This window comes from Pinus tabuliformis, chromosome 8 (assembly GCF_031772625.1).
Source record: "Pinus tabuliformis cultivar Carrire ecotype Pingquan chromosome 8, CPIR1, whole genome shotgun sequence".
NCBI lineage: Eukaryota > Viridiplantae > Streptophyta > Pinopsida > Pinales > Pinaceae > Pinus > Pinus tabuliformis.
In genome coordinates, this window is record NC_142294.1 from 455,008,690 (window position 1) to 455,018,530 (window position 9,841).

At 33.4% G+C, this 9,841-nt stretch overlaps 1 pseudogene; it reads left to right on the forward strand.

The window, feature by feature from the left end:
• Window positions 1–5,809, forward strand: part of LOC149236004 (uncharacterized) — a 90,803-nt pseudogene extending 84,994 nt beyond the window's left edge.
• The last annotated feature ends 4,032 nt before the right edge of the window (window positions 5,810–9,841 follow it).

The following is a 9,841-nucleotide window of genomic DNA, read 5'->3' on the forward strand; positions in this document are numbered from 1 at the left end:
GATACCAAGGATCGATTTTTTGGTGTTCATCTTCCTTTTATGCAAGGACCATTGACAAGATTGCGAGGATCCTAAGGAAGCATAAGGTGGATTCAACCTTTAGGCTTTTAAATACCATCCAAAGCTCTATTAGATCTGTAAAAATACCCAGTGGACCCCAAGAATATGAAGGGTGTTTACGTTATCCCATGCTCTTATGGGGATCCCTACATTGGTGAGATTGGTCACTCTATTAATCAAAGGATTTGTGAGCATGCCGCTGAAATCAAGCATGGTAGGACCCGCTCCTCTGATTTGGAAGAGCATACAGATAAATCTAAGCATCATCCATTGAGGAGGCCCAAGTCATTGCTAGGGTTAGCCATTTCCATCATCGTAAATTGAGGGAAGCCCTAGAAATTGAAAAAAGGCCCAATAATTTGAATAGAGATGATGGTTGGAATATTAGTAGAAGTTGGGTCCCTGTCCTGTCCTCCTAGTTTTTTAGGCTTCCTTTTTGGATTTATTTTATTTGTTTGTTTATCTATGTAGGTATCAACATCCTTTTTATAGTGTTTGTTGTTCATTTATTCTTCATTAGGGTTTATTTTCTTGATCCTTAATTTTTTATGTATTTTATCATCAAATTCCTTCGTAACTCCTTTTAGTATTTTTGTTATTTGTTTAATGGGCCTCAGCCCCATATTTCACTGTTGACCCTGTTTTATTTATTGATTATGTATGTATGTATGTATGTATGTATGTATCTATGTATGCATGCATGTATGTATGCATGCATGTATGTATGTATGTATGTATGTATGTATGTATGTATGTATATTTTGACTTGTGTATATTTTTGTTTTATTTTATTTATTAAATGATCATGTCTCGATTAGGGTCTTGACTCCTTTTTACAATTTTTGACTTCCCTTATTATTTAGAGTTTGACTTCGATTTTTTTTTAAGAAATTAATTGAAATATTATTTTTCAAAAACTAGCCATTTAATATAGCCATTAATTATTAATATTTTTTAATAAATTAATAAACTAATATCATTATTTAAATATTATTTTTCAAAAACTAGTCGTTTAATATAGTTGTTACCTATTAATATTTTTTAATAAATTAATAAACTAATATCATTATTTAAATATTATTTTTCAAAAACTAGATGTTTAATATAGTCGTTACTTAATAATATTTGGTTTTAATATATTAATAAATTAATATCATAATTTAAATATTATTGTTCAATATAACTGTTACTTGAAATTATGTCTCTACATTGCTTTCTATTTAAGCCTTTGCCATGGTTTGCCTCTTCATTTGGTCCTGATGATGAACCACACTTGTTGGTTCAAAACGCGTTAGCCAAAAATTTATCTTATGTGATTTCTACCAAAAGACTTTGCTTAATTCATTATGGATCACAGAAGATTGAATACAAAAATTCACTCTGGTTTATTAAAAGTGGGTAGAACCTTTAGGTGTTCGACATTAAAGTAATCTTTCAAATTTTGGTGTTTGATTTGAATATTTTACTCATTTTGAGAGATTTGATAACAAAAAAAAAAAATCATTCATTTTCTCCCAAATCTTGATCATTCATAAATTATGTTAATTTATTAGTCATTTTTAAGAATGAAAAAATGTAGTTAATTATTATGATGGTTTTTTAGAGAGAATATAGTTAATTATTATGATATATGCACATATATGAATTTTAATATATGCATATGAAGTATGTTACATCTTTTCCCCTTTCTTTTTGGTGAGCAAGAGTTATTCATGCATGAAATAAGGGGATATGTCCGAAAGTATTCTTTATTTTTTTAACCCAATAAAAAATTGTTGTGGTTTAGGATTTGTGAGGAAATTCTTTTATTTCCCTTTTTTTCTTGGAAAAGAGATTTATGTATAAAGATATTTCACCATAATTTGAGTTATATAATGATGACATATGGTGACAATTTAATATCTCAAACACAATAATATTAAAATAACCAATCAATATATGCTTCTCATGACAACATGCACTAGTAGAAAATGAGAAATTAGTGACTAAGTGACTAAAAAAGTTAGTCACTGTAGCTTTTCTGAGTGAAATACTACTAAAAAAGAGCAATCTTAAGTGTCCCAACTAAAAACGACTAACATAAATGACTAATTTAATCTTGGGTTAAAATATATTACTAGCTAATAAGTGATACAACAAAAAATGACTAACATGAATGATTACTTTAGTTTAGGAACAAAAATACAATTACTTAACAAGTACTACAATAATACAGATCAATGATTTATGTTAGTCATTTTTATTGTCACTTCAACAATATAAACTTGCAAGTGATAGGGGATTTAAATGTTGTTATAGATTGGTTGAAAGGTTATACTTTCTTAAACACTTATTTAATGATAGAAATTTGATAGTCTCTATTTTGACATTTCTTAAAGATGAATTAGGTGCCCAAATGTAATGTACCTCAAAAATACATAGTATTTTTTTCTCCATACCTTATAATAGAGAATATTTCTCCTTTACATCATGTTCACAAGACTCCTACTTGTTCTTGGTTCAACTTACTCTTATACCATGATACTGGTTATTCCTTTATGATTTTCTCAACAAACCATACTTCTCCCTTTAGGAGATTTATTCTAGCTATAAAAAATAGTTAGTTTATAATGAATTTGGTTTTTTTACCATAAATTTTTTCTCCTAACTTATATGAAACCCTTAACTACCTCTAGTTTAGTGTAGAACTATTTATATCTTCTTATGGCAATATGTTCTATTCACCCCCTAGGGAAAAAGGTTGTCATTGGCACATCATTACTCAATTCTTGTCCAAATGGTGACCTTGGTTCACATGTATATGGTTATATATTTGGAAATGTTAACTATGATGATCATATTTTCATTTTAAAATGCATCCAAAGCAGAGATCGAGGACATACATCTTGTCATCATTTCTTTCCTACTAAATCTATGATCCATTTTCCATCGATTCTAGTTTTCTGCACTCACATGAAATGGTGACAATAAAGACCACCAGCGAAGATGTTGCAGATTGTAGAAGCCCCATGAAATCGAGTGTCTACATAAAAAATTCATACGACTTAAACAATTCAAAAGCCTTGCAATCTAATGGGCTGTCGAGAGAGCTCAAGAAATGTGTAGAAGAGGAGGGTCATTTGGATTGTGGACCGGGAGGTTGAAGGGTGGGAGACTACCAGTGAAGGTGGAAATGAATAGGAAGCCCCCTTGGCCTCTACACATATCGAAGATCACTATGAGGACACCATGACAAATGAAAAACATAAACATATATTTCTGCATTATCATCATTAGGGTATTGAGACCTCTTATTTCTATTTTTAGTCTTATTTTTATGTTCTCTTTATCATTCGCCCATGAGATTCTAAATTTTCAATTTCAAGCTTTAAATTCCGTTGCTCGATTATTGGTGATCTCTATTATTAGATTTCCCAATCCATAATATGTATATATGTTGCAACTAGTGCCTCGTTGTTTTTTACTATAAACTTATTTCTTTATAGAAATCGATTATGTAATTATAGTTTTATGGCCTTGGAGGGAACTGATTTCATTGTCTTTGTATGGAAGCATACAAATATGGATCCGAGAAGGAATAAGCTTAAGTTGAGGGTTGACGGGGCTAGTTGCAGTCAATTTCTATCTAGATATGCCTTTAAAGACCAGTTTGAACTAATTGCTTATTCAATTGTGAGAGTAAAAACCATGATTATTGAAAATTTGTAAGTGTCTTGTGGTGGACCTCCCAAGCCATTGCAAGAGCATGTGTTCCTAATAAGAATACTTATGTTTGAGTCCAACTAAGATATATATATATATATTGAATTAGGCTACAATTTTGGCTAAATATTGGAAAATTTTCGAAAGTAGTTGAATTGGCCAATAAAGTTGGAATAGTACAGAGAAGATAACATGCCCTACTGCACAAGGGATGTAATTTACAGATCAAGAACTAGGAAAACATTTCACTTCCTACAAATGGATATCAAAATTTGTAGATATCCCAAGACAGTGAGAACATGGGTGCCTAATAAGCGTGGAGTTATGCTTGAGCCCTGAACTTTGGTAGCTCAAATTTTTAAAAATAATATTATATACGGCAACACCCATTTTCCTTTTCCTCTTTTGTTGCGATGAACATGAAGTGTAGAACATTAATAAAAAAATTTGGTTGATAAAGGAGGCTTGATGGAACATAATACATAGGTTACCACAATAGAATCTATTTTGTTGGGTCTATGAATGTACCACTGCAACGGTGATACAAATAGTGTTTACCACTATTCCTACTTGGTAATTTAAACTGAATTAGCACTTACAGAAAATGAAAAAGGGTGGTATGTAATGATAGTTTATAATCTTGACAATATTTTGTTTTAAAATCAATGAACTAAACCATTTATGATTTAGCTTCTGTGAGATATGCCACAAAACCTTGCAGCCTCACAAGAGGTTCACTACAGATGTTGCCAAAACTTTTACCATGGAGTCAAATTGTGAGCTAATAATCCTAAAATATCTTGAGAAAATGATTGATTCAAAAATTCTTTGCATAAGATGTTTAATGTAGTTAAAAATTTTAAGTACAACCAATAAACACAATAGGAGGGAACTTATGATTTCTCATTACATCCCTTCTAGCGTGGGAATGGAATTTCAAGTTTCTGAGGAAATAATCTAGAAGAGTACATCCTTGTGGCACAACTTTTTTCTTTATTGTAACAAAGCACTTGTGATACAACCCTGGTCAGTGTCAACAATTTCGATGACTAATAATACTCCATTTCTGAAAACAAACCGAATATGATATTAGACAACAATGCCCTCAATTATGAAATTGAATGTTATAGTATATTTTTTTATGGTAAGATATTGGAAAGACTAATAACATATGTTTTCAATAGGTGAAACTGTATTAAATAAAATTTGTACAATGGTAACACCAACTGTTTCTAATAGAAACTCAACATACTTCTAACATGTTTTTTTGTATGTCATTTTCTATACTTGTAAACAAATTTAACTGTCTTATGATTTAGTACATGTTTCACATAGATTGATTGGTATTTTATGAAATTTTTTATTGCGTAGATGCTTATAAGATATCAGTGTTGAAATATGTTACTGATTGTAGAGTTGGTTGTCTTTTGAACATAGCTCCCCACTTGATGTTGTTGTTTACACCTGTTTGAGCAATGATTATGGAAACAAGAAGAAGTTGGATAAGGCTTATGGGTTGTTACAGGAAATGAAAGAGAAAGGGATTCATCATGACTGCCAGACATACAATGTTCTAATCAAAGTGATGATGGTTCTGCAAAAACCAGATGAAGCCATTAAATTTTTTGAGGAAATGAGCCAATGTGGGTTTCAACCTATTATTCACACCTACAACATGATGATGAAATTGTATTTCCGTGCAAGGATCCCTGAGATGGGTTTCACTATATGGGATCAAATGGATAGGAATAATTGATGTCCTGATCTTAATTCTTACACTGTGTTCATTGGAGGGATGGTCAAGGAAGGAACATATGAGGAGGCTTCTACCTATATAGAAATCATGATTGACAATGGTACGAAGGCTCCATGTTTTGATTATGACAAATTCCTTTCTGATTTTTTAAGAGCAGGTAGACCTGAGAGATTCGAAGAATTTGCAGTGAAGATGAAGAGTGGCAACCCCCCCCCTTTACAATTTTGGAAAATTCTGGACAATTATTATTATTATTATTATTATTATTTTAAATGTGTCAATTCCATATAGTGTCAACACGTAGGTGAGATTTCTTCCACCTGAATAACACAAGCACAACTCAAATATAGAACATACAAGGGAATCAAGGATTGGCTAATCTATGGTTCCTTTAAGGAAAATTAGTTGCAGATAACTAAGAATTGTATATGTTTACAATGTGTCTTCCAAAACTTAACGAGATCAACATGAAGATGGTTTCATGATTTCTTCTATAGTATGCCAGGAATCTAAGCCTTACAGGATTGTAGCCTAGTAGTTAATAAAGCCTCACACTAATCTATCTCCCCTAATATTTGTTACACAAGCTTGTGGTCATGTAAAATTCTCAAATTGTCGACAAATATGGTTGAAATCCTACCATGTCATCTCAATTATTTATGGGACCAGTGTATTCTACAGGTTAACTAACCTAGAAATTTTCAAATTAATGACCAAGTGCATATATTGTAGGCTTGTTTTAATTTGTTCCTCTGATAACTCTATACTACTTATGTTACTCTAACCCTATTGCAATCATAACAATTCATTATTATTCAAAAAACAACATTACAACAACTAATATACAATTTTCCTACACTCGCTATCAAGGCAACACATATACTGGAACTCTATTTCAGACTGTTTAATAATGTTCTCCTCCTCATCCGTTTATTAACTAAGAATGTATGGATGGGTAATAGATACACCATATGACAAATTCATGTTTCTTTGAGATGGGAAGTCATCATGAAATCATGCAAAATCATTAAGATTAGATTAATCGATGAAGGAATAGACATTTTCCAAATTATCCTTCAGAAAACTTATACTATTACCCTTACTATCATTCAACCTACGACATCAGTTAGCATTCAATTTAGTGCAGGTCAGCAAAATGTTACATGTGAGATTCAAATATTTTCTAGGTAAGCACCGTGTGACCAAAACTTTAATCCATTATCAATTCTTTCCATACATCCTTTCCTATATGGAATACCCTCAGCTAATAAATGGGGAATTAATGTTATCTTCCTAGATTGATTTCCATTTCACAATAATTCCATTGAATTCAGTAATTTTGTAGAGATCTAGTGTGGGCACCATTTGGCTAACAAATTCTTGGCATAAAGGAAAAAATTATGCATGAATAAATTGGAGAAAAATAAGGAAATAGATAACCCAAAAAAATACACATGATATTGTAATTTCTTTGAGACACATTCATGGATATGGTATGCTTATATGGTCAAAAGAAGAGACAACCTACAATGTTGTCTTACCCTTGTTTACCCAACTGAGTTGAGGTGTGAAGGGCATCAACTAAATTTATGCATATAAAAATATCAGTCACAAAGGAGTAATAGACTAAATCATTATATCAGGTGGCATGAGAAAGGACCATAGGGTTATCAAAGACTTTAAATACTTAATGTATCAAATCTACTCAAGGTGTAATCATTAAATATGAATGACATGCAGTGTTATGCAACAATCCCTTAAGGTAACAAATCATTCCCACAACCCCTATAACCCCAACCTTAGGGAAACCAAGGTTTTATGAGTACTACACAAGAATTTTATATGTCATATGGTTATTTTTATTAACTTCTACACTAACACACACAATAATCTAATTTCCAAATCGCACATAATACTATAATGATAACCTCTGTCTAGTCCATTCTATCATGCAATATAGAAAGTTACACACATAGAAAGTCTGGATATAATGGTATATCACAATTAGTAAGGTACTTAAGTCGGTTGGAACTAGGATAGGCATTGGGGTATAGTCACTAATTTCCCCCACAACCATTGACAGACTACCAACATAGTTGTCATCCCCTAGCTTTGGAAGACTATCCCAATTTCCAAGCTTCCAGGAATTCCAAAGGTAAGCTTCCTACACCCTGCAGTTTGTGTGGGATTCTAGAGATGTGTATCTCCACCCACCCATAGGTATGGGATTACGGAGGTTTCTATCTCCACCCACTAGTCAGTTTAGGTCTTCCCGAGATGTTTATATCCACCCACTAGTCAACATAAGGGCTCCATAGATATCTATCTCCACCCATTAACTAGTAAGGGACTCCATATATCAATGTCTCCACCCTTTAGTTAGAAAAGAGCTCCAGAGGTCAATGTCTCCACCCTTTAAGCAATAGGGATTTGAAAGATCAATGTCTCCACCCTTTAGGCAATAAGGATTCCAAAGATATTTTATCTACCCTATCTTTATGAAGGTTTTCTATTTCCACCCCGAGACCAATACTAGTTTACAATTTAATCTATCCCTTTAACTCAACCCATTTAATAATTCCATCTTCCTTTACAATTTATGTTACAAAGAAACCTTTGGTGGGGTTGTCAAAAGGTTCTCGGTACACAACTTTTGTAGCAACTGCTACACCCTCCAAATTTTGGCCCACACTCAAATTTTGGAGCCTGTTGTGGATCATGTGATCAATTGTTCCTTTGTCACTTATTAGTAAGTTGATCATTTCAAGTTCCCTTCTCTCATCTCAAGGTTCATTCACATATTTATCTTTATTTAGCAAGTTTCATCTTCGGGCAGGGGAGTAATCACTTGTCAGGAAAACAGAAGTTTTGGTTTGCTTCAAGGGGCAATCTTTCTGAAAATGAGTTGTTCCCTTCATGTAGACATGCTTCACACTCATTTCCAAATTTTCACGCACTATTACACAAGTGTCGTCATCATCCTCACAAAGTATATCATCAGAGCCGCACTTGTCGTAAGCTACCACACAGGTTGTTGCATTAAGCAAAGTATGTTTTCATATGTTCTAGATGATCTATGTTGTATCACTAAGTGTCCAATTGTGTGTTCACAGTAAAATTCTATCACTGTTCACATCAGCTCAATTGATCCCACACTTAGCTAAATTCTAAAGGATTCCTAACAACCTAACCTCATCTAACCTTCCTAAACTGCGCACTTCACACCTACAACCCTCAGCCTTTTTCCTTGCCTATTGCAACTATGAAATGTGTAGAAATCCCAACATCCCTTAGCATCCAAAACATCACAGAGACTACCTATAGTGACCTTCCCTCAGCCAGAGCTCACTGCCCTCAAGAACTACTTAGATTTTTCCCCTAGGCCTCTCTAATACCTAGTCCCCCTTGCCTATGAAAACTATAGAGATTCATCTTCTAGGGCCTCATCCTGTAGCAGCAACTGCCTACTTATACTGTGTAATTGTTTCCCTCAATGGGCACTATGCAAATTGGTCCCTTAGTGGGCACTGTGCAATCCTGTTCCTCAGTCTAACCCAGTCACTGAACCTTCTCCCCTTGAACCTATACCAATTCTGACTCAATCAGTGGATTATCAAAACATCTTAGACTATGGGTTTATCAAACTGATGTCATCTTCTCATGAGTGGATTACAGATACAAGAATTCTACCAGGTTATGGCAAGATGATTAAGAAGGAGATTAAGAAGGAGGACATGCTAGATGATACTCAGGGAGATGAGGAGAAAAGATAATCATCAAATAAGAAGACCAAGGAACCTTATGGTATTATAGAAGATCAGAGATCAAGGCCGCATGAAAACTCCATTTGATTCACAACCCTTTGGAGGTAGGTACAGAAAACACAACGCATCTCATAAATTTGAAAAACACTTCTTAGTGTAGTATGAATGATGACTTATCATTTTCATATGATTATGTCTTCAATGACATGTATGGTTGCAAACACTGAAAGTCATTTCATGTGTTTTCGCTAAGCGTTTTGTTCCTTTTTGCATGTTGCGCCTAACTGTTGTCTTTTGGCATGTTTGAATGATATGTAGTGTTTTTATCCTTTTCTGGTGGTTTGAAAGGTTGGTCTTTGTGTATACGAGTTGTCCTATTCATGTAAACCCCTGTCGCACTCATACACAAAGTCTTGAGAATTTTTGCACAAGTGTCGTCAAGGTCGTACTAAATCCTATCTCAAGTGTCACACTTTTTTCTTCTTTTCATGATACGGTCACATAGAGGATAATGCTTTGTTTGTGTCCTCGGTGATATATGTTGTCATTTCATCGAAGT